Source organism: Phalacrocorax carbo, chromosome 6 (genome assembly GCF_963921805.1).
Source record: "Phalacrocorax carbo chromosome 6, bPhaCar2.1, whole genome shotgun sequence".
In the NCBI taxonomy this organism is placed as follows: Eukaryota; Metazoa; Chordata; class Aves; order Suliformes; family Phalacrocoracidae; genus Phalacrocorax; species Phalacrocorax carbo.
The window spans coordinates 174,864-198,040 of NC_087518.1; the positions used below are offsets into that span (position 1 = coordinate 174,864).

General features: G+C 56.3%; 1 long non-coding RNA gene across 5 annotated transcripts; it reads right to left on the reverse strand.

Moving 5' to 3' along the window:
* Positions 1 to 7,471: 7,471 nt before the first annotated feature.
* On the reverse strand, positions 7,472 to 22,496 carry LOC135314127 (uncharacterized). 5 transcript variants are annotated; one of them, XR_010373596.1, is made up of 5 exons: positions 22,474 to 22,496; positions 16,914 to 16,973; positions 15,683 to 15,837; positions 15,194 to 15,300; positions 7,472 to 7,643 (listed from the first exon to the last, which is right to left on the reverse strand). It is a non-coding gene; the product is annotated as an uncharacterized LOC135314127 (long non-coding RNA). The 5 variants fall into 5 exon arrangements; XR_010373595.1 differs by lacking the exon at positions 22,474 to 22,496 and adding an exon at positions 22,177 to 22,206; XR_010373593.1 differs by lacking the exon at positions 22,474 to 22,496 and adding an exon at positions 21,582 to 21,864.
* Positions 22,497 to 23,177: the final 681 nt, after the last annotated feature.

Consider the following 23,177-nt stretch of genomic DNA (forward strand, 5'->3'; position numbering starts at 1 on the left):
AATTTAGCCGTTCAGGTGCTTCTTTCCCCTTCTCTCCTCCCTGCCTCTTCTGCAGCTCCAGACTCTAGGCCATCCTGCACCTAAGGAGAATACATGGGTGTCTTACAGCTCTTACGAGATGAGGCTTCCTAGGCACGTGGCCTAGCTCTAGCTCGCTCGTACCGAACTCTGGCTTACGCGTACAGACCCTGCGGTGCACGTTGGTGGCCTGGCCCGCTGCGGGCTATGAAGGGGGATCCTTCCTCCCTCACCTGCAGGGACAGGCTCTCTCTTGCCTGCGGCAGGAAGGCAGCTGGCAGCCAGAGCGCCTTCAATTTCTTCTTCTTTACCTTTCGTCGGCGTCTCTAGCTTCAGCCGAGGCAGCTCCTGTCCACAGCCGGGAAGGGCTTTGTCTATCCCTTTTTGGTCACGCGCCGCACAGACGGCGAGGCCGGGCAGAGAGAAGCCACGCAAGCCTGAGACGGCCACAGTCAACGGCATCCCCGGGGGAAGGACAGACAACCACGTCCGCAGCACGGTCTCTGGGAGAGGGAAAGAAGAAACAGCGACCGTCATTACCGTCGATCGACCCTGACCAAAGCCTCTCCTTCCGCAGGGGCTTCTGGACACACCGCTCCTTCCCCACGCTACCGCTAAGGGCCCCTGCGCCGGGGGGGAATCCAGTGCGCTCGAGGGCCGGCTCGCTGCCTTCACGACAGGGCCTGGGGGCGGCCTAGGGCTACGCAGCACGCTTCAGGGGAGGTGCCGGAGCTGCGGGCAGGCGCAAGGGGGGCCAGGGGAGGCTGAGCCGGAGCTCCGGTGAGCCGGGGAGGCGGCGGCCATCATCTGCGCCCTGGGCAGGGGGAAAAGATCATCGTCCTCCTCCCCTCCCTCTTCCCTTCTGTCAGCTCCCGGGGAACTCACCGCTTCTCGGGGAACGGCCGCACCTGGAAGCCCCCAGAAATCAACACGAATCCAACCCCAAAAATACACCGCGCCTACCGTACGCGGCACGGCCGCCCGGCACCCGAGCGCCGGAACACCGCGCCTCCCGCCGCGCCCCGGCGAGCCACGTGACAGGGCCGGCAGCCACTGCGCCAGGACTACAGCTCCCGGCATGCTCTGCGCCACAACCCGGCCACCCGGCAGCCGCGCGCCGCAAGGACTACAGCTCCCGCCATGCTCTGCGCCACAACACGGCCGCCCGGCAGCCGCGCGCCACAAGGACTACAGCTCCCGCCATGCCGCGAGCCCGCCCTCCCCGCTCTCGGGCCCTGCGGGCCACCGCCCCTCCCGCCCATGCACCCGGAAGCCCCACCGAGCCCTCAGCACAGCCTCGCTCTCCACACCGCCCGCTCCGACCCGGCGCTGCCCCGCCGCAGCCCTCCTCGGGGCTTGACCGGGGACCCAGCGGTCCATCACCCAGCCCCCGCTCACCTCCCCCCTCGCTACACTCGCAGCCCGCTGACGCTCGGCCACAGCTCCGCTCCGCTCCGCCCTCGGCTCACACTGGCCCCCCGGAGCAGGGCACCACCCCTTTTCCAGGGAGGAGCCGGCACCGGCAGCCCCACTGCCCGCACCTGGGGCTCCTCCAGCCAGACCCCGCCCACAGCTGAGGCACAACAGCAACGGGGGACCCCTCCCCTCGCCCCCACAGTGCACCACCTCCTCCCCCGGGCTCCATCACAGCCCCTTGCCCCACGCAAAGGGAGTGCAAACACAGCTCTGAGGGCAAAGGAGAGGGCAGCTGTTTGTGCAGGCAGCGCGCATGTACCAAGTCCCAGGAGCGATTCGTGGCTCAGGGTCCCCAACGCTCCCCCTGCCCCCAGGCCACCTCGGCCGCCGTTGCCGCAGCCGCACGGAGCTGGTTTTGGCTGGGATAGTGCTCATTTTCTCCACAGTAGCTAGGAAGGGATACGTTTTGGTTTTATGTTCAAAACAGCGTTAACAAAGTAGAGATGTGCTGAGCACTGCTTCCACAGTCAGGGCCTCTTCTGGTTCTCTCAGTGCCCCACCAGCAAGGAAGCTGGGAGAGGACACAGCTGGGAAAGCTTTCCCAGCTAACTGACCAAAGGGATATTCCATACCATTTAACATCATGCTGAGTACATGCAGCTGGGGGAAGAAGGGGGAGTCCTTAGGGGCTACGGCATTTCTCTCCCTAAGTAACCATGACACATGACAGAGCCCTGCTCTCCCAGAGGTGGCTCAACACCTGCCCGCCGAAAAGGAGGAGTGAATTAATTCCTTGCTTTGCTTCCACGCACAGCTTTTGCTTTACCTATTAAACACCCATGATTTTTCTCACTTTTACCCTTCCAGCTCTCTCCCCCAGCCCACTGAGGGTGGAGTGAGCAAGCAGCTCCCTGGTGCAGAGTTGCCAGCTGGGGCTAAACCACGGCACGCGCTTGTCCTGGTTTGGCAGGGAACGGACCGTCGGTCGCCCGGCTCCTGGAGCGACGGGCCGCTGGGCAGAGGGGGAGGCCACCAAAGATGAGGAGCAGGGCACAGGACAGTAGGAGGAGAGAGGATAAAAGCGGCACCCGGCTGGACGGGGGCGGGGGGCGTGTGTGCGTGTAGTGAGAAGGCACGAGGCAGGAACAGGACGGCCAGAGAAGGACAGGGAGCCTGACAGAGGTGGAGATACAAGCAGCAGAGAGAGGGGAAGAGAGGCAGCAGAGAGAGGGGAAGAGCAGGACACAGACCAACACAGAAGGATGAGGAGCAGGCTGGAAACGCACAAAGAACCTGGGGCAGGCAGCACGACAGCGAGGGAGGAAAGAAGAATAGGGGCAGGAAGCTGGACCGAGCGAGATGGAGAAAGACAAGAAAAGCGACAAGAACAGGGCAGAGAGGGAAGAATGAAGCCACGGGGACAGGGAGCCGAGACAGCCAACGACGGAGGGAAGGGGCCGGGGAGGGAACACCACAAAACAAACCATGGGGCTACGTGGTACAGAGCACGAGAAGGGAGAGAATTAACAATTAGGGACAGGGAGCCAGAGGAAAAAAAGAAACGAAAAAACACCAAAGGGAGATGGAGAGCAAAAGGAATGGCAACGCGTACAGAAAGAAGAGAGAAACAATTCTAAAATAGGGACATGGGGAAGCCAGAGACGGCAAGATGGAGAAAGGACAAAAGCTACAGGGCAGAGAGGGAAGAATTAACAAACAGACACAGAGAGTCGGGCAGAAAGAGATGGAGAATGGCTAAAGATCACACGGCCAACAGGGAAGAGAGGGAGGAATTTTAAAAACAGGGGCAAGAAGCCAGAGAGAGGGAGAGAGAGGCAACAATAAAATGGGGACAAGCCACAGGGCAGCGAGGAGGGAACCGATGAATAAGAACAGGAGACCAAAGAGAACACAATGTAGAATGGAAAAAAGGAACAGCGGCCTACAGGGAAGGAGGAATTAAAGATCAGGCACTGGGAGGCAGACAGAGACAAATAAAGAAACAAGTGAAATAAAAAAAAAACCAACAACAGCAATGGGCTACAAAGACAGACAGAGAGGGAAGAAATAAAACATAGCAGCAAGGAGCTGGACAGAGAGAGATGAGGACAAACAAACAGCACGGGTCTACGTGACAGAGAACGTGGAATTAGAACACAGAGAGGGGGAGCCGGACAGAGAGGGGCCGAGAGAAAATCTAGACAGGCTACAGTGGGCAGAGGCAGGAATTAAAACCTAGGGACAGGGAGCTGGACAGAGAGAGACGGAGATCACAGGGAACAGCGGTGGGTGCAGGAAGAGCAGGAATTCATGAGTAGGGAAAGGGAGCTGGACAGAGAAGAACTCAGAAAGGCAAGAACAGTAGCAGGGTACAGAGCAGAGCAGACGAATTAAAAAGCGCGGGGGGAGCGTTGAGGCAGACAGAGAGAGATTAAGAAAAAAGTCACGGGCCAGGTGGCAAAGCAGGAGGAATTCAGAAACGGGGATGGGAACCACGGAAGAGTGAGTTGGCGAAGGATAACGGGCATTAAAAGTGAGGGACGGGGAGCTGGGAAAAGCGAGAGGCAGAGAAAAACAGGATCACAGAGAGAATCACACAAAGCCAAAAAAGAAGAAACTGAACAACAGGAACAGGTGTCACCAAAGCGATGAAATCAATCAACCAGAGACGGTGTTACATTATGGGAACATGGAGCGTACGAATCAGCGCATCTGTCGATCTGCATTTCAGTCCCTAGGTAATCGTTAATGTGAACAGAAAAACAGACCATGTGCTTCTGTCAGAAAAGGATGACAAAATGCGGTTTCGTGCAGCGGACTGAGAAGACTAGCCAAGACTGCCAAGATTAAGAGCCAAGAAGGTAAAAGGTAATTCCGGCAGGGGGAAGATCGCGACCACCACCGACCCAAGTAACACCACCTACTCAGAAGAGGACAACCGAGCCTGCGCAGTAATTTACATAAGGAACGAGCAAGTTTGTACAAATCAGTAGACAGGACAATAATGAGTATGTCTGACTACGTAAAATTTTGATCTATAAATTGTAGGGGAAAGGTGTGTGAGGTACGCACGTTAGGAGGAGCGATTCCCCCGTGCATCCGGCGCCGTGAATAAAGAATGCCTGCTCTTTAATACTAAATTGGCGTTACAGAGTTGTTTCCAATTTTACCATGTTTTTCGGTAACGCAGGGAGTCAGACCAAGAGAGCCAGAGAAAGACAAAATACCGACAGGCTACAGGACAGAGCAGGAGGAATGCAAAAAAACGGAGCCAGAGCCAGGCAGAGAGAGGCAGAGAAAGAAAAAGTAGCCACAGGCTACAGGACAGAGAGAGGGAGGACTGAAAAGATGGGGAGGCAGGGAGCCACTCAGAGCGAGATGGAGAAAGAAGGGGCGGGGGGGGAGGGGGGGGGCGCAAAAAAAAATAATTTTGCAGCAGGTAAGGAAAGAGAGGGGGCCAGGGGAGAGACAGGGAGGGCCCAGGACGCACAAGAGAGGCAACGGGTCCCCAGTGGCCCAGGACTCACCGCGACTCTCGCTCTCAGCGCTGCTGGCACAATTTAGCCGTTCAGGTGCTTCTTTCCCCTTCTCTCCTCCCTGCCTCTTCTGCAGCTCCAGACTCTAGGCCATCCTGCACCTAAGGAGAATACATGGGTGTCTTACAGCTCTTACGAGATGAGGCTTCCTAGGCACGTGGCCTAGCTCTAGCTCGCTCGTACCGAACTCTGGCTTACGCGTACAGACCCTGCGGTGCACGTTGGTGGCCTGGCCCGCTGCGGGCTATGAAGGGGGATCCTTCCTCCCTCACCTGCAGGGACAGGCTCTCTCTTGCCTGCGGCAGGAAGGCAGCTGGCAGCCAGAGCGCCTTCAGTTTCTTCTGCTTTACCTTTCGTTGGCGTCTCCAGCTTCAGCCGAGGCAGCTCCTGTCCACAGCCGGGAAGGGCTTTGTCTATCCCTTTTTGGTCACGCGCCGCACAGACGGCGAGGCCGGGCAGAGAGAAGCCACGCAAGCCTGAGACGGCCACAGTCAACGGCATCCCCGGGGGAAGGACAGACAACCACGTCCGCAGCACGGTCTCTGGGAGAGGGAAAGAAGAAACAGCGACCCTCATTACCGTCGATCGACCCTGACCAAAGCCTCTCCTTCCGCAGGGGCTTCTGGACACACCGCTCCTTCCCCACGCTACCGCTAAGGGCCCCTGCGCCGGGGGGGAATCCAGTGCGCTTGAGGGCCGGCTCGCTGCCTTCACGACAGGGCCTGGGGGCGGCCAAGGGCTACGCAGCACGCTTCAGGGGAGGTGCCGGGGCTGGGGGCAGGCGCACGGGGCAAGGGGGGGGCCAGGGGAGGCTGAGCGGGAGCTCCGGTGAGCCGGGGAGGCGGCGGCCATCATCTGCGCCCTGGGCAGGGGGAAAAGATCATCGTCCTCCTCCCCTCCCTCTTCCCTTCTGTCAGCTCCCGGGGAACTCACCGCTTCTCGGGGAGCGGCCGCACCTGGAAGCCCCCAGAAATCAACACGAATCCAACCCCAAAAATACACCGCGCGTACCGTACGCGGCACGGCCGCCCGGCACCCGAGCGCCGGAACACCGCGCCTCCCGCCACGCCCCGGCGAGCCACGTGACAGGGCCGGCAGCCACTGCGCCAGGACTACAGCTCCCGGCATGCTCTGCGCCACAACACGGCCACCCGGCAGCCCCCCGCCACAAGGACTACAGCTCCCGCCATACTCTGCGCCACAATACGGCCGCCCGGCAGCCCCCCGCCACAAGGACTACAGCTCCCGCCATGCTCTGCGCCACAACACGGCCGCCCGGCAGCCCCCCGCCACAAGGACTACAGCTCCCGCCATGCTCTGCGCCACAACACGGCCGCCCGGCAGCCCCCCGCCACAAGGACTACAGCTCCCGCCATGCTCTGCGCCACAACCCGGCCGCCCGGCAGCCGCGCGCCACAAGGACTACAGCTCCCGCCATGCCGCGAGCCCGCCCTCCCCGCTCTCTCACCCTGCGGGCCACCGCCCCTCCCGCCCATGCACCCGGAAGCCCCACCGAGCCCTCAGCACAGCCTCGCTCTCCACACCGCCCGCTCCGACCCGCCGCTGCCCCGCCGCAGCCCTCCTCGGGGCTTGACCGGGGACCCAGCCGTCCACCACCCAGCCCCCGCTCACCTCCCCCCTCGCTACAGTCGCAGCCCGCTGACGCTCGGCCACAGCTCCGCTCCGCTCCGCCCTCGGCTCACACTGGCCCCCCGGAGCAGGGCACCACCCCTTTTCCAGGGAGGAGCCGGCACCGCCAGCCCCACTGCCCGCACCTGGGGCTCCTCCAGCCAGACCCCGCCCACAGCTGAGGCGCAGCAGCAACGGGGGGCCCCCTCCCCTCACCCCCACAGTGCACCACCTCCTCCCCCAGGCTCCATCACAGCCCCTTGCCCCACGCAAAGGGAGCGCAAACGCAGCCCTCAGGCCAAAGGAGAGGGCAGCTGTTGGTGCAGGCGCGCACGTAACAAGTCCCAGGAGCGATTCGTGGCTCAGGGTCCCCAACGCTCCCCCTGCCCCCAGGCCACCTCGGCCGCCGTTGCTGCAGCCGCACGGAGCTGGTTTTGGCTGGGATAGTGCTCATTTTCTCCACAGTAGCTAGGAAGGGATACGTTTTGGTTTTATGTTCAAAACAGCGTTAACAAAGTAGAGATGTGCTGAGCACTACTTCCACAGTCAGGGCCTCTTCTGGTTCTCTCAGTGCCCCACCAGCAAGGAAGCTGGGAGAGGACACAGCTGGGAAAGCTTTCCCAGCTAACTGACCAAAGGGATATTCCATACCATTTAACATCATGCTGAGTACACGCAGCTGGGGGAAGAAGGGGGAGTCCTTAGGGGCTACGGCATTTCTCTCCCTAAGTAACCATGACACATGACAGAGCCCTGCTCTCCCAGAGGTGGCTCAACACCTGCCCGCCGAAAAGGAGGAGTGAATTAATTCCTTGCTTTGCTTCCACACACAGCTTTTGCTTTACCTATTAAACAGTCTTGATCTCAGCCCATGATTTTTCTCACTTTTACCCTTCCAGCTCTCTCCCCCAGCCCACTGAGGGTGGAGCGAGCAAGCAGCTCCCTGGTGCAGAGTTGCCAGCTGGGGCTAAACCACGGCACGCGCTTGTCCTGGTTTGGCAGGGAACGGACCGTCGGTCGCCCGGCTCCTGGAGCGACGGGCCGCTGGGCAGAGGGGGAGGCCGCCAAAGGTGAGGAGCAGGGCACAGGACAGTAGGAGGAGAGAGGATAAAAGCGGCACCCGGCTGGATGGGGGCGGGGGGCGTGTGTGCGTGTAGTGAGAAGGCACGAGGCAGGAACAGGACGGCCAGAGAAGGACAGGGAGCCTGACAGAGGTGGAGATACAAGCAGCAGAGAGAGGGGAAGAGAGGCAGCAGAGAGAGGGGAAGAGCAGGACACAGACCAACACAGAAGGATGAGGAGCAGGCTGGAAACGCACAAAGAACCTGGGGCAGGCAGCACGACAGCGAGGGAGGAAAGAAGAATAGGGGCAGGAAGCTGGACCGAGCGAGATGGAGAAAGACAAGAAAAGCGACAAGAACAGGGCAGAGAGGGAAGAATGAAGCCACGGGGACAGGGAGCCGAGACAGCCAACGACGGAGGGAAGGGGCCGGGGAGGGAACACCACAAAACAAACCATGGGGCTACGTGGTACAGAGCACGAGAAGGGAGAGAATTAACAATTAGGGACAGGGAGCCAGAGGAAAAAAAGAAACGAAAAAACACCAAAGGGAGATGGAGAGCAAAAGGAATGGCAACGCGTACAGAAAGAAGAGAGAAACAATTCTAAAATAGGGACATGGGGAAGCCAGAGACGGCAAGATGGAGAAAGGACAAAAGCTACAGGGCAGAGAGGGAAGAATTAACAAACAGACACAGAGAGTCGGGCAGAAAGAGATGGAGAATGGCTAAAGATCACACGGCCAACAGGGAAGAGAGGGAGGAATTTTAAAAACAGGGGCAAGAAGCCAGAGAGAGGGAGAGAGAGGCAACAATAAAATGGGGACAAGCCACAGGGCAGCGAGGAGGGAACCGATGAATAAGAACAGGAGACCAAAGAGAACACAATGTAGAATGGAAAAAAGGAACAGCGGCCTACAGGGAAGGAGGAATTAAAGATCAGGCACTGGGAGGCAGACAGAGACAAATAAAGAAACAAGTGAAATAAAAAAAAAACCAACAACAGCAATGGGCTACAAAGACAGACAGAGAGGGAAGAAATAAAACATAGCAGCAAGGAGCTGGACAGAGAGAGATGAGGACAAACAAACAGCACGGGTCTACGTGACAGAGAACGTGGAATTAGAACACAGAGAGGGGGAGCCGGACAGAGAGAGGCCGAGAGAAAATCTAGACAGGCTACAGTGGGCAGAGGCAGGAATTAAAACCTAGGGACAGGGAGCTGGACAGAGAGAGACGGAGATCACAGGGAACAGCGGTGGGTGCAGGAAGAGCAGGAATTCATGAGTAGGGAAAGGGAGCTGGACAGAGAAGAACTCAGAAAGGCAAGAACAGTAGCAGGGTACAGAGCAGAGCAGACGAATTAAAAAGCGCGGGGGGAGCGTTGAGGCAGACAGAGAGAGATTAAGAAAAAAGTCACGGGCCAGGTGGCAAAGCAGGAGGAATTCAGAAACGGGGATGGGAACCACGGAAGAGTGAGTTGGCGAAGGATAACGGGCATTAAAAGTGAGGGACGGGGAGCTGGGAAAAGCGAGAGGCAGAGAAAAACAGGATCACAGAGAGAATCACACAAAGCCAAAAAAGAAGAAACTGAACAACAGGAACAGGTGTCACCAAAGCGATGAAATCAATCAACCAGAGACGGTGTTACATTATGGGAACATGGAGCGTACGAATCAGCGCATCTGTTGATCTGCATTTCAGTCCCTAGGTAATCGTTAATGTGAACAGAAAAACAGACCATGTGCTTCTGTCAGAAAAGGATGACAAAATGCGGTTTCGTGCAGCGGACTGAGAAAACTAGCCAAGACCGCCAAGATTAAGAGCCAAGAAGGTAAAAGGCAATTATGGCAGGGGGAAGATCGCGACCACCACCGACCCAAGTAACACCACCTACTCAGAAGAGGACAACCGAGCCTGCGCAGTAATTTACATAAGGAACGAGCAAGTTTGTACAAATCAGTAGACAGGACAATAATGAGTATGTCTGACTACGTAAAATTTTGATCTATAAATTGTAGGGGAAAGGTGTGTGAGGTACGCACGTTAGGAGGAGCGATTCCCCCGTGCATCTGGCGCCGTGAATAAAGAATGCCTGCTCTTTAATACTAAATTGGTGTTGAATAGATATTTCTGATTTTACCGCGTTTTCCGGTAACAGTTTTGGCACCCTGCTTTTGAATCTCGACAGATCCGCGGGACCTGCAGCCAGCCCCTAGGAATTCTCTGGGAGAGCTTCCGATCCCCAGGCCAGAGAATTCTGAGAAAGATCCCTTGGACTGAAGTAAACAAGGCATTCGTTTAAGAAGAAACTTAGGTAGAATAATACATGGGGTTAGCTTCCCACATAGGATAGGATAGTGGGTTTGAGTCCCACAGGCCTGCCCGTAAGGCGCGGCGAAAGCTACTCAGGGTTGGGGCCAAGAGGTACCTCGGTTGGTAAGTCTCTGCTAGGCGAAAGCCTGTGGAGAGGGACCCGAGGGTAGGGGGGTCTTCAGCAGGGGGTTGAAGTCTCCAGGTATATCTAGCAGGGGGCTACAGATCCCAGTGGCGGATTTCCAGTGAGACCTCTAACAGGGGTTGGAGTCCCTCTGACTACTATTTGTGATAGTGCACTATCACAACTACTAGTCGACTGGGAGATGGGAGCATTTCTGAGTAAGAAACCTATCCCACAGATAACACATTTAGGATGTATTTTGAAGCACTGGAAAGACATCGGGGGTGATGACCTACTAACTCTGAAACCATTAATTGAATAGTGCAATCATTGGTGCCCAACGTATCAATTGGAAGGTGGGCACAAATGGCCAGAAGATGAGACATTGCAATATTATACCATATTGCAATTAATGTTGTTTTGTAAAAAGGGAAGGCAAATGGGAAGAAGTGGCATATGTTGATTTGTTCTTTACAATGTGGAATCATCCAGCGTGGCAGAAACAGCGTGAGATATGTCCACAGGATTCTACGGCAATGTTTTTGAAAAGAGGAAAATGTGGTGAGAACTTGAAGTGTTGCTCTACTTGTGGTACTGGATACTTCACTTGATGGAACTGACAAGAAAATAGTATTGAATACAGACAGAAGGCAGGTGCAGGGAGCACATGCTAACAGGAATTTACAGAGAACAATGAATAAGAATTTTCCATCTACAAATCCCGAGTGGGACCCTAATCAGCCAGGACCCAGGGGAATGTTGACTAGATGTCAGAGAGAGATTTTATTTGGAATAAGACATGCAATGCCAAAAGCAATAAATGGGTCAAAATTTATGAAGTGAGACAAGAATTAAAGGAGTCCCCTTCAGCCTTTATGGAAAGACTGAAGGTGACCACCAGAAAATATACTCATTTGAACCCAGAAAAAACAGAAAAAGCAATTCAGTTGGTCTCTATATTCATAAGACTATCAGCCCCAGATGGGGGTGGGTGGGGAGAAAACAACCTGCAGAAACTAGAAGAACCTGAATCCAGAGATCTGGGTAAAATACTTGAAGTAGCTTGGCATGAAGGAGACCAGAGGAATCAACCCTAGCTGAACACCTGGTTACACTGAAGCTAGGGAATGAAGAAATAGAATTTTTGGTAGATACGGGAGCCACTTCTTTGGTATTGAATACACGTAAAGAGAAATTTAATCATAAATCAGTAGGTGTTGTTAGTGCAACAGGGCAAAGAAAAATTAGCCTTTCTTAGAGCCATTAAAGTTTAAATTGGAGAAGCAATGGGCAACTCACCAATTTCTGTATATGCCTGAATGTCCACTGCCTCTGTTATGATGAGATCTATTAAGTAAATTAGATGCTCAAGTAACTTTTAAAGATGGAGAGATTAAATTAGTAATACCAGAACAGAATCAAAAGCCACAGAGGCGAGAGCATTTATGTTACAGGATTCCTCCAGGGAGGAACAGGTTCCCAAAGAAGTGGAATACGTAGTAATTCCTTTGGTTTGAGCGAGCGGAGCTCCGGAGCTATTTAAGTGGGCAGAGCCGGTAAAAGTAACCTTAAAGCCTGGAGCCAAGCCAGTAAGACAAAAACAATACCCTATTAAGCGAGAGGCTCGAAAAGGATTAGAGAAGTTAATTATAAATTTTTTCAGAATATGAGCTTTTAGTAGAATGTGAATCAGAATATAGTACTCCTGTGTCGCCAGTAAAGAAATCTAGAGGCAAAGAGTATTAGCTAGTTCACGATTTAAGGGCTATATATCAGGTGGTCCAAGATATACATCTGGTAGTAGCTAATCCATACACTTTACTGACCTCTTTTAAAGGAGGAGCATAAATGGTTTACTGTACTAGATTTGAAGGATGCCTTCTTTTGCATACCTCCAGGCATAAAAAGTCAAAGCCTATTTGCTTTGGAATGGGAAAGCCCCACCACAGAATGAAAGACACAGCTAACATGGACCGTACTTCCACAAGGATTTAAAATTAGTCCTATGATATTTGGACTCAGCTGGCAAGAAAAAAATTAGAAATATAGAAATGTATAGAAAAAACAGAACCCAGGGAGAGGCATATTGTTACAGAATGCAGATGACATTCTGATAGTGGCAGAAAGTAAAGAATAATGTTTTGAAATTTTTAAATTTTCTGGGCCAAGGAAGATGCGGAGTTTCCAGAAACAAAACCCAAATAGGAGAAGAAGCAGCCATTTATTTAGGATTTGAAATATCTCAAAGACAAAGACAATTAGAAAGTGAAAAGAAAGAAACTATTTGTCAAATTCCCGAACCTAGCGGCCCGAAGGAACTGAGAGCTTTTCTGAAAATAGTGAAATAGTGTCAGCTCTGGATTCTGAACTACAGACTGTATGTAAAACCATTATATGAGGCATTGAAAGAATCAAAGGATAAATATTTAACCTGGACGCCCGGATGCCAAACGGCATTCAAAGAACTGAAAAGAGCCTCAATGATGGCCCCTGCATTAGGCCTACCTGATTTCGCTAAACCTTTTGAGTTGTTTGTCCACGAAAGACAACATTTAGCCCTTGGAGTGCTGACACAGCGACTGGGAACCTGGAAGAGACCCGTGGGCTACTTCTCCAAACAACTCGACCACGTGAGTAAAAGATGGCCTGGATGTTTACGGGCAGTAGCAACAGCAGCGCTGCCGATCCAGGAAGCCCCAAAGTTAACAATGGGACAAAAGATGACAGTATGTGTCCCGCACATAGCGGTGACTGTTTTAGAACAGAAGGGGGGTCGTTGGCTATCCCTTAGCAGAATGTTGAAATATCAAGTTGTTCTGTTAGAACAAGACCATGTGGAATTGAAGACTACTGCTATACTGAATCCTGCTATGTTTTTAACAACAGAAAACCTTACGGACAATTTCGAACACGATCGCTTGCTAACTATTGAACAAGTCTATTCCAGCAGACCAGGCCTGAGACACAAACCTCTGGGAAAATCCTGATCTGGAGTTGTTTACAGATGGAAGAAGCTCTGGGCGAGAAGAGAATGGCCGGATATGCTGTCGTTATCACCGCCGAGGGAATGGAGTCAGGGGTGCTGCCTGCGAACACCTCAGCACAGAAAGCAGTATTGGTAGCGTTGAAGCGAGCTCTGCGAATGGCAGAAGGACGAAGGATAAATATCTAGACTGATTCCAAACATGCATTTGGTGTGATCCATGATCATGGAGCTACTGGGAAGGAAAAAGGACTGCCATCAGCCCAAGAATCATTGATACAGCATAAAGAAGAAATTCTCCAACTTCCGGAAGACGTGCAGAAACCAAAAGAAGTGGCGGTAAAGCGTTGCAAAGCTCATCGATTCGGCCAGACGGCTGTAAACATAAGCAAACGATTGACAGATAAAGCTGCAAAGAGGACTGCAGAGCAAGGTATCCTTGCACTAGTACCAGTAAAACAGATCAGAATTCCAAAGTTGAAACAGGGATATAATAAATTGGATGAGCAATTAGCAGAACAATTGGAAGCATCACAAAACACAGAGAGATGGTAGGTAACACCAGAAAAACAAGTAATAATAACAACCCCACAAGTTATGACAGAACTTGCAAAAGAAAGGCATGAGCAAACACATTAGGGTGTAGATGCTACGGTTTTGAGTTTAAAAGCATCTGTAGTGTGTGTAGGCATGACAAGAACAGTTAAACCCATAGTAGCTAAGTGTCCAATCTGTCCTAGAAATAATCCCCTGAACCAAAGGAAACCACCTTTAGGAGTAACAAAACAAAAAATTCTCCCGGAAATTATTAGCAAATTAAGTTTTCTGAGTTACCCAGACAAAATAGATATAGCAGTATTTGTTAGTGATGATGGACAAATTTTCTAGTTGGCCAGAAGCTTTCTCGTGCTGCACCAACAAAGCTAGAGTAGTAGTTAAAATGTTGCTGAAAGAAATAATACCAAGATTTAGAGTGCCAACAGGCATGTCCTCTGGGAGAGGACCACATTTTTTTGCAGAGGTAGTTCAACAAATTAATAAAATTTTGGGTATAAAATGGAACCTGCATATGCCCTAGAGACCACAATCAAGTGAAAATTTTGAGAAGATGAACCAAACACTGAACTGACATAGTGGAATATTATTGATCTAAGATGGAAGTATTGAAAATGATTATTTCAAAACTTCCAAAGGGGGGAAATGTAACCAAAGCGATGAAATCAACCAACCAGAGACGGTGTTCCATTACGGGAACATGGAGCATATGAATCAGCGCATCTGTTGATCTGCATTTTAGTCACTAGGCGATCGTTAATGTCAGCAGAACAACAGACAACGTGCTTCTGTCAGAAAAGGATGACAAAACGCGGTTTCGTGTAGCGGACTGAGAAAACTAGCCAAGACTGCCAAGATTAAGAGCCAAGAAGGTAAAAGGCAATTCTGGCAGGGGGAGATTGCGACCACCAACTCACGGACCACCACCGACCCAAGTAACACCACCTACTCAGAAGAGAACAACGGAAGAGGACAATCGAACATGCGCAGTGATTTACATAAGGAACGAGCAAGTTTGTACAAATCAGTAGACAGGACAATAATGACTATATATGAGTATGTAAAATTTTGATCTACAAATTGTACGGGAAAGGTGTGTGAGGTACGCACGTTAGGAGGAGCGATCCCCCGTGCATCCGGCACCGTGAATAAAGAATGCCTGCTCTTTAATACTAGATTGGTGTTGAATAGATATTTCCGATTTTACCGCGTTTTTCGGTAACACAGGGAGTCAGACCAAGAGAGCCAGAGAAAGACAAAATACCGACAGGCTACAGGACAGAGCAGGAGGAATACAAAAAAACGGAGCCAGAGCCAGGCAGAGAGAGGCGGAGAAAGAACAAGTAGCCACAGGCTACAGGACAGAGAGAGGGAGGACTGAAAAGACGGGGAGGCAGGGAGCCACTCAGAGCGAGATGGAGAAAGAAGGGGCGGGGGGGATGCAAAAAAAAAAATTTTTGCAGCAGGTAAGGAAAGAGAGGGGGCCGGGGGAGAGACAGGGAGGGCCCAGGACGCACAAGAGAGGCAACGGGGCCCCAGTGGCCCAGGACTCACCACGACTCTCGTTCTCAGCGCTGCTGGCACAATTTAGCCGTTCAGATGCTTCTTTCCCCTTCTCTCCTCCCTGCCTCTTCTGCAGCTCCAGACTCTAGGCCATCCTGCACCTAAGGAGAATACATGGGTGTCTTACAGCTCTTACGAGATGAGGCTTCCTAGGCACGTAGCCTAGCTCGCTCGTGCTGGAGCTGGGGGCAGGAGCACGGGGCAAGTGGGGCCAGGGGAGGCTGAGGGGGAGCTCTGGTGAGCTGGGGAGTCGGCTATCTTCTGCACCCTGGGCAGGGGGAAAAGGTCATCCTCCTCCTCCTCCTCCTTTCCCTCTTCCCTTCTATCAGCTCCCGGGTAACTCCTGGGGCTGCCCTCACCCGCTCGCCTTTAGCATACCAGAAGCCTGCCTCGGCAGGTCGTTTGAAGCTTCCCATCCCACCAGCCCCAGTAGCGCAGGCACACAAGGAGACACCCCGGCACCCACCAAAGGGGCTCGCTCACCTCGCCGGCAGCCCTAGGCCTCACCCGACACAGGGAATCGTGTCCGACACACCACCACGCTGCAGCAGGAGCGGAGGAGGCCTTTCCTTACCAGGAAGCAGCAACGAGCACGGCGGCATCACCTCGCAGGCACCGCAGCATCGCAGGGCTGTTACCTGCGGAGAGAGCAATGCGGATCACAGGGACACCACCGCGCGTGCGCGGCTCCCGGGCTCAGTACCCAATTCTGGTCGCTGGGCAGCAGCATTATCTGAATTACTCTTCTCGATTAATACCATCCAGAAACCGTAACTTGGCTGCATCCACAGAGCTTCTATTCCTCTGCACCTTTCCCCCTCGCAGCCCCAGCAGCACCGTTCATTGCCTCTGCACCAAACAGCAAAGTGTCTCGAGCATTTCAGTCCTTTCCTCTCGACTGCTTAAAAAAATCTGGTGCTTGCTACTGTCCATGCCACTGCCCGCCCCCCCCCCCATGCCCGAGGGAGGAGAAGCAGCACAGCAAACCTGGGGAACAAGGTTGGGTTCCCCACCCCCGCAGAATAAGCCCCAGGAACTGCTTGTAGGCATGTGGCATCAGGGTTGTGATAGGGTTTTGTTTTGGTTTTCTTTTTTTCCCCGCCTTCTTTACATAATGTAATAATTGGGGTTGCTTTTCCAAACTACTGAGTTCTGTGGGGATTTTTTGTGCTTTTGCCCTACGGAAAATGGTCATTTTCACTTTCGGTTTTGTGCATAAGAATGGTTGGTGGGTGCTTTTAGGTGGTTGTTCCTTCCCCACCACCACCCTTTTTTTCCTTTCCAGCTGCACAAATCCAGCTGGAGTTGGCTTTCCCAGAAGCCCCAAGTTGTTTTCTTTCCACCAGAATTCTTTCTGTTTTTTCACCCCCATTGCAGACCCAGAGTCAGGGGGTTTGAGTTATTTTTGTGCCCAGGCAGCAGCTCCCAGGCTGCATAAGCAGCCCCACAGGGGGAAGTCCCCGTTTGAGGGAATCGGCCCCAAATTGGGATGGGAAAGTGAAGACAAGGGAAAAAAAAACCCTTTATAACCTGAAAAAGAACACCTACTCCAGCCCACCAAGCACCGGTCACCTTGCCTGACTCACCTCCAGGGCCCAGATCACACTCGGCTCATCGCTTAGCGCCCTCAGATCACAAAAAAAAAAGAGTAAAACCCATAATGGAGCCCTATAGCCATCAGTCACATCTTCCCTCCAGTACTACACAGACTCACCTTCTTCCAGCGCTCCCCTGGGCTCTCCTCCATTGCCCTGCACGACTCATCCATCTGCACCTGGAAAAACAGTGTTACTGAACAAGTCACCTGGAGGCACAGCAACAGCTTAACCATTCCACAGCTCTTGCGCCCCCGTAGGAATACCATCTAGAGCCCAACTACAGCCTGCCGTTAAAGGAAATGCGTTAAATCAAACGTTAAGCCCTCGCACGTACAAGCCGGAACAGCAAACCCACGGCACGCTCGCGCACCCAGGGCGCAGCCCGACGGAGGTCCACGCGCACCTCGCCGGTCTGATGCGGAGCCGCCCAGCATCCCTGCGAGCACAGCTGCAGGCGCAACAGCAGTGTCACCTACACCCATCTCAGCGCGCAGCGCTTCTGAAGCTTTAAGCTGAAAGCCCTACCTTGACCCTTGGCCACACTAGAAGCGAGCCGTGGCTAGGACTCCACAGAAACACAGCAACACAAATTGCACACCCACAGCGGCGACAGCCTTGCAACTATTTAGACCAGGAACAACAGAGAAAAGTAAAACAGCTTCATCACCCGCACAGGAAAAGCAGCAGACGGAGACAAAGGGTCAGCATTCACAGCCCTTACAGAACACAGGCGTTCTCTCTCCTTCCACTCCTAAACCCATCCCCACTTAGGTCTAAGTATCGCAGCCCTGCTGGGGCAATATCGAGAGCGGGGAACAAGAGCCCTGCCGCCGGCCGTTTGTGCGGCAGGACACAAAAACAGAGGGACATGTTTTGCCACACACAACCCTGAATCTCCTGAAAATTTATGTTTACCAAAAATAGCCATTTGGAACATATTCCCAAAAACATTCAGCAATGAAACTTTTACATGTTTGACACCCGCACATTTTTGGGGAAATTGCTATTTGCTTCCTGGTTTTGCTGGTCTTCCCTCAGAAGTTCTACCTGCAGCCAAGTTATTCCCACCCGCCCGACCGGTTCAAGCATTCACCTTCCTGGTATTACCAGCACATTGACACAGGCTAGGAACTTAACTGCTCTTCTAAAACTATCCAAATGACAATTACAGCCCTGAACGAGGAGTGGAAGAGAAGAAAAGGAGAGATCAGGCAGCAAAAGTGCTCTGCAGGCTGCTGCCAGCCAACACTGCACTCTTTTGTTAAAGCCACCCCACCCCCCCAAACGCAAAAAAAAAAAACCCATGACTTTGTGGAGGGCGGTTTTTTTTTCTTTTCAGCAGTCCTTCTGGAGCTCATCCCTGTCTCAGCATCTTGGCTTGTCAGAGCATGAAGTGCAGATGATCTGTATCCCGACGACATCTGCATGGGATGAATACATTTTCAGAAATAGACCAGATCTGTGAGACTCCTGTCACCTTTGTGGTTTTAATAATCGTAACTCAATTTTATCGACTGACACACTTGTGAGAACTAACTAACTTTGAAACTTAGCCTCTCCTTGGGGAAAAAAAACATGTTAGACACCAAATGAAACTGATTCAGAGCTCCGAACCACGATGGAGCCGATAGAGCTGCTGTGACTTAGTTTGTGTAATTAATTGATTGGTTAATAACTATTCTAAGCAGCACAGAAAGAAGAGCTGGACCCAAAGAGGGTGTGCTGTGCTGGATCCAAAAAGCAGCCTTCCTCCAGGGACCCGCCTCAGGTGGCGAGTTCGCTCTGGTGCATGCCGGCCTCCCGAACTTCGGGGTCCGATGTGACCGGACCCCCACCTCCGGGGAGGGTCCGCGTACCCTGCCCAACCCCTGCTTTCCCCTGCAGCCCCCAATGCCCCCACCCCACCCCCCAGCCTGCACAAGCAGCCAAACCGGCTTCTGCTTTTGGCCCCCAAACCAGCTCACTTTGGGACCGTTTCTGAGCGAAAAAGCCCAGCTGCTGAGCCTGTTCTCAAGTCCCAAAAATGCAGCACTCGACCTCTGCTCCTCAGCCCCAAACCACACGACTTAGTCCCCTCGGTCAGGCCCTCAAAACGCACGACTCGATCTGTTTCAGGGCCCCGGCGTCAGCCACAGGAGCCTGCTCTCACGGCCCAGGAACAGAAGAGCTGCGCTCTCCCCGCTCAGGGACCAAACCAGCTGAGCCTGGCTGCGTCCCGGCCCCCTCCGCAGTCCCCACGGGCAACGCTCAGGGCCGCGGAGAGCGCAGCCACCCCGCAGCCCCGCACCCCCACGGCCCACGCGGGCACTGTCGGGGAGGCCTCGGGAACTGAACTGCGCGGGCCCGGCCCCGCACCCCGGCGGGGCAGCCCAGCGCCGGCCCGGCAGCGCTTTCCTCCTGCTCTCGCAGGCCTCGTTTCCCCGGCACCGCCGGGCCCGCACCCCAACCCCACAGGGGGCCGGGCCCAGCCCGCCTCCAGCAAACCGCGGCGGCAGCAGCCGGGGTCCCTGCCTGCCCCGCGGGCAAGGGGGGACCCGCCCGGCACCGCAGGAGCCCCCGCCGGGGTCGCCGCCGCCGCCCGACCCCGACGAGGAGCAGCCGAGAGCCGGGTGGGGCTGCCCCTACTTCCCCACAGCCGGGCACGGGCTCGGCCCCAAAACCCAACCACCGACCCACGACAGCGCTCGGCCCGGGGCCGCTGCTGCCCGCAACGCCCCCCCCCGGTGACTCCGCGGACCGGGAGACCCCACAGCCGAAACCCGCCGACCCACAGCGCGCCCGGCCACGCACGCGGCTCCTCACCTGCCCCCCGGCGCGGCTCCGGCTGCCCCCCGGCCCGGCACGGAGCCGAACCCGGCCACCGGACCATCCGCCGCCCCCCCACCCACCCTGGACGCTCCGGGACGGTTCTCGCCCCTTTTCGCTCTGACGCCTCGAGCCGAGCCGGCCCCGCTCCTCCGAGCTACCGGCGGTGCCCGCTCTGCTGCTCGGGGCCGGGCCCTGTTCTCACCCAGCCGCGAGAAGCCGCCCCGGGGTCTCCTCGGTGCGTCCAGCCCCGTGCCGTGCCGGAGCGGGGAGAGCCGGGTACGAGCGCGGAGCCCTGGGGCAGGGGTTGCCCCAGTGCCGCCGACGGTGTGGGGGTGTGTGTCGTCGTCCCCCGCCCCACGCGGGGGGCGCACACACGGTACACCCGCGGGCAGGGGCATCCCCGGGGAGCCGTGCGGCCGGGCTGCGCCGTAGGAGGGAAAGGTGATGTTGGTTTCCCATTTTCCCCGCAGCCTGATCCTCCCCCCTCGCCGTACTGAGTTGCCCCCCCCGCGCGTTACAGCCCGCGAAAAAGCTTTTAACAACCCGATCGACAACACTCCCTTTATCCGTCTTCCAGCAGCAGCAGCAGCGAGAGATTAAGCCAACTGCAGCAGAGAGGAGGAAGGCAAGGAGAGCCTTTTCAAGCAAGGGCAGGACAAAAATGCACGGCGTGGACAGGCACAGGAGAGGCTGCGTTATCTGGAAAGCACAACACCTGCCCAAGGGCAGAAAATAAGGAACGAATCGTTTCCAAGGAGCTGCAGCAGACGGATCACCTTTTTCTTTATTGCTCTCCTGCCCTTTGTTATCCAAAGCGATAGGCTTCACCACCGGGCAGAAAATAGCTGCCTAGATTTACACGGACAACCAGAAACAATCAAGCCACCCAGGAAAAAGTTCACAGCAGAGGTATAACACATCAGCAGCTAAAACATTTGTTACGCAGGCACAACCAGGCACTAAACAAAGGCTTTCCAACATTGGAGATCTAGAACAGGTAGACATTAGCACAGAAGCACAAGGGGCTCTGTCACCCTGCACAAATCTCCCCGTGCCTACACACGCACACGTTCAGAAGTTTTTTATCAGAAAACACCCGACTGAGCCATTTGCCACAGTCACGAGACTCGACATGACACACGAGGTGGACTCAGAGTTTTAAGGCAAAAATACCTCCCCCGCACCCCACCCGAGATCTTTCAGGCTCCAGACCTGCCATCTCCCCGCACCAAACCTTCCCCGCCAAAGGCTTTCAGGTAGCCCAAAAGACAACACACAGAAAATTAACGGGGAAAGCCCTACATTGTGCAAAAGCGAACGATGCCCGACCAGGGCTTCTCTGCGGGGTCCGGCCCCGACACGGAGCCCCCCCCCCGCCACCGGCACGGGGCCCGGCCCCGACACGGAGCCCCCCCCCCGCCACCGGCACGGGGCCCGGCCCCGAGGAGCGCCCCCCGCCACCGGCACCGGGCCCGGCCCCGAGGAGCGCCCCCCGCCACCGGCACCGGGCCCGGCCCCGAGGAGCGCCCCCCGCCACCGGCACCGGGCCCGGCCCCGAGGAGCGCCCCCCGCCACCGGCACCGGGCCCGGCCCCGAGGAGCGCCCCCCGCCACCGGCACCGGGCCCGGCCCCGAGGAGCGCCCCCCGCCACCGGCACCGGGCCCGGCCCCGAGGAGCGCCCCCCGCCACCGGCACCGGGCCCGGCCCCGAGGAGCGCCCCCCGCCACCGGCACCGGGCCCGGCCCCGAGGAGCGCCCCCCGCCACCGGCACCGAGCCCGGCCCGGAGGAGCGCCCCCCGCCACCGGCACCGAGCCCGGCCCGGAGGAGCGCCCCCCGCCCCAGGCACCGAGCCCGGCCCGGGCCCGGCACGGAGGAGCGCCCCCCGCCCGGCACCGAGCCCGGCCCGGGCCCGGCACGGAGGAGCGCCCCCCGCCCGGCCCACAAGGAGCCCCCACCGCTGCCCGAGCTCACCCACCAGCGCTCTCCGGCCCCCGGCTACGGCCGCGCTGCTCTCTCAGGCGGCTGCCGCAGACGAGGATCGGGAGCCGCCAGGCCTCCAGGAGTCCCGAGGGGATGCCGGCCACCGCAGGGGATGGCTGCCTGCGGCCGGACTGCCGCGGCGCTCCCCGCCCAGCTCCGAGCAGTCTCCGCCGGCCACGGGCTTCTCACGCCGGGCCGCAGAGGGGCCCCGGCACCGCAAAGAGACCCCTCGCGACCCGGCCGCCCCACGCACCTCTCCCACCTCCGCTCCGCCGCGCACGCGCCACCGGAAGCCCGGGCCCCGCGGGGCGGCCCTTAGAGGGCGGCCGGAAGGACCGGCCCCCACCGGCCCCGCCCCCGCGCCGGACCGCCCCCGCGCCCAGCCGGTGAGCGCCAGCGCCCCCTGCTGGCCGGGCCGCGCTCAGCTCGCGAGGGCGCCGAGGGCCGGGCGGGGCGGGACGCGCCGGCTCGGGGCCGGCTCCTTTCGGGGCGAGCGGGCGAGCGAGAGACCCCTGCGGGCCCCGGTCACGGCCGGGCAGAGCCGCGCCCTCCGAGAGCGGCTGAACGGGGCTGCCGCTCGTGACACGTACCGAGCCGTCCGCGACGGGAGCGAGCAGAGGAGGAAGGGGCCGGCGGCCGCGGGGCCCTGCCCGCAGGCACGGGGGGGGGGGTGCGGGCTGGGGCCCGTGGGGCCGCCCTGCTGGGCCGCTGCCCTGCGCCGCACCGCGCTGGGGGCTGGGGCCCGACCGGCGCCGGGGGACCGGGGGCAGCCACGAGCAGGGGGCCTGAGCTTAGCCACGGCCTGCAAAACACCCCGCAGCGTGAGACGCTGCGAGGCCAAGGTGGTCCTTGGCAATGGGGGCGCCTGGGCTCGGCCTCCGCCGTACCCGTCCTGGGTCTGCGTGGCGTTCCAGGGGAACGGTGTTCTCCTTGTGCGGAAGGTGGGCTGGCCGTTCGGCCGTGCCCCGGCCGTTACCGATACTGCCAGAGGCGCTCGCACGCTCTGGCCCGTTACTGCTGCGGTACCGCGCCGTAGCCGAAAGAAGAGGTGTTGTGTTTTCTCACAAAAAAGCCTCCTACGGTCAGTGGAAGAAATAACCTCCTTCCGTGGCACTGACTCTTTTCGTCCAGTCCATAGCCGGCTTTCGGCTTTTGTCTTTACAGCATTCAGTTTGCTTTCTGCCAAGCTTTCTACCTGCTGTGAAACATTTGGATGTTTTTTTCCTGTTGCTTTTTTTCCCCCCTACTTGCTCCACAGCTCCCACACCAACCACCCAGCGCGGCTCGCCTTTCAGCCCCCAGACCCAGGAGCCTTGCCCTGGGACGGCCCGTACATGTCAGCAGAGTTGTTCCAGCTCTCACCCTGTCCCTACCCAGCTGAGGACGTCTGTGTCCGTGAGAGACACCCAGACACTGCCCCTGCAGCGTGGCAGTCCCCTGCCCCGTCAGTGAAAACTGCGGCAATATCGGCTAAGTTTAAAAGCGTCGGCAGGAGGTGCAGAATACGTAAATAAAGCGGCGGTTGGCTGCCGGGTACGGGTGCGATATAAATACATTTTGTTTACAGGCCTTCGTGCCTATTCAGCGTTGA